Genomic DNA, 2500 nt, shown 5'->3' on the forward strand with positions numbered 1-2500 from the left:
TGTTGTTGTTGTTGTGTCGTGTACTGATAACTATAAACGGATTTTTGAGGTCATGAAGTTATTTTGGCTAGTTAGTTTCTTGGTGTTTGCTTGTTCTTTGTGTGTTAAGAATATTTTTGTTTATCGTTAATTTGTCTGTCTCTCTCCTTTCTGTGTCTTTTTCTCTCTCTTTCTCTATATGTCTCCTTCTTTCTTTTTCTTCACTCTCTCTCTCGCCTGGCCAGTGGCTTCTTCAGTGCAGTTTCTCAGCTTGAAATCGTAGCACTTCATTGAATAAGTAAAACAGGCAAATGCATGTAAAAAATCCCCATTCATAGGATGATGCAACATATACTTAGTTTAAATACACCTTCATTGTTACTAGGAGAGAAGGTCATCGAAATGTAGTAATGACCTAGTTGAGGCCATTTATTTGAAGACTCACGTTCCACACAGAACAACGAAAAAATACTGCAGTAGAGGGAAACAAGGAGAAAGAATTTCATTTATTCCTCTCTCTCTCTCTCTCTCTTTGTCTCTCATTTTCCCTTTGTTTCTCTCTACTCCTCTTCACCTTTCTGGTGTAAATAAAACAGAGGGTTTATGATAAAGGTATGTAATTTAAGAATGATTTTCTATTGTATCTGTGCATGTCATCGGTGTATATATAGAGATGTGTATTTGCTAAAGTTTAGAAAGGGTATGCTAGTTTTTCAGCATAAACAGTAAATGTATACAAATACGGCCAAAGGAAGATAATATGTGTCTGTGGAGAGGATCATTCAGAAAAAAGAAAGAATTGTGTTTAAAAGATATGATTTTTTTTTTAATCTATAATTAAGGGCAATATAATGATACGGGACACTGTTGTATAAGATATTTCCTGATAATAAAATAAGGGACTAACATAAGTATTAAGAAAGATCTATTCATGTGTATGTGGGTGTCTGCAAGTATGTTCGTATGTCTGTGTAGAAAACTCGCTCACGTATCAGAAAGAGTCCATTCAAGATTTTCTTTCTTATTTTACATGACTTTACAGAACTCTGAAGTCCAAATTTAGGCGAGACAACGGAGGCATATATCACAGAGAGAAAGGTAAGGCAGAATTGTAGGTGTTATAGAATCATTGAAGAATAATGATTTAAAAAGGAAACTATCACTTGTGTTCAAGTTTATTGTTGTTTATATGTCGAGTACTGGTAACTATGCGCGGAGTTTGGATGTCATTACTTTGGTTATTTTGGTTAGTCTCTTGGTGTTTGCTTGTTCTTTGTGTCTCTCCTCTCTGTCTCTTTCTCTCTCCTTCTCTATTAGTCTTCCTCCTTATTTCTCTTCTCTCTCTCTCCTGACCAGTATCTTCTTTAGTGCAACTTAAACGTAAAATGGGCAATGCAGGTAAAAAGTCACCACTCATAGGATGTAGAGGGAAAAAGGAAAAAGAACTTTATTTATTCCTCTCTCTCTCTCTCTCTCTCTCTCTCTCTCTCTCTCTCTCTCTCTCTTTCCCTCTCTCTCTTTCTCTCTCTTTCTCTCTCTCTCTCTCTCTCCCATTTTCCCTCCATCTCTATCTGTCTTCGTCTCTCTCTTTTTTTTCTCTCTCTGTCGTCTTATTTAGTAGTTTCGGAACTTTAAATTGTAGCACTTCATTGAATACGTAAGACATGCAAATACATGTACAAATTCATTCATATACATCTATCTATCTATCCGTTAGATATGCATGTCTAGACGGGTATACATACATACATATATATATATATATATATATATATATATATATATATATATATATATATATATATATATATATATATATATATATATTAATTTCAGTAAATATGCATGTCCGTGTAATAAATATTCATGTTGTCGGGCCTCGCGCAATTTCAACAAACCGTCCAAGGAGAGAGAGAAAGAGAAAGAGAGAGAGTGAGAGGGGGAAAGAGAAAGAGAGAGAGAGAGAAAGAGAAATAGAGAGAGAAGTAGAGAGGGGAGAGGGAGAGAGAGAGAGAGAGGGAGAGAAATATAGAAAGAGGGCTTCCTCACTTTTCTTAGTATGTTTTCATAGTGTTGGTCAACACGACTGACTCTGAATCAGGAGAGCTCGGGTTCGATTCCCGATGAGAACAAACCCGCGCCATTTTTTTTTTTTTTTTTTTTTGGGTAGTATGTACATATCAATTTTCAATCATAACAGTGACTTAGAAAAAGATAAGAAGAGAGAAAGGGAGAGGAAGAAGGAAGCATACATTGTTTTGTGTGTGATGAATCAGATGTAGTGACGATGATGATTGTGTGTATAATATGGATAATCGGCCAGTTTATTTATATTGTGCGAGGTCTGACCCAATTAATGAGCATATATACGGACATTCATACCCGCAGAAATAGATGGATATCGGTCTATCTATTTGATAGATATACATTTATCTATCTATCCGGTATTGAGCATGTCTAGACTGATAGACATGTATTTATTTTTGTATAGATGCATGTCCGTATTATTCCTATTCATTGG

Source organism: Penaeus vannamei, chromosome 15, assembly GCF_042767895.1.
Source record: "Penaeus vannamei isolate JL-2024 chromosome 15, ASM4276789v1, whole genome shotgun sequence".
Lineage (NCBI taxonomy): Eukaryota > Metazoa > Arthropoda > Malacostraca > Decapoda > Penaeidae > Penaeus > Penaeus vannamei.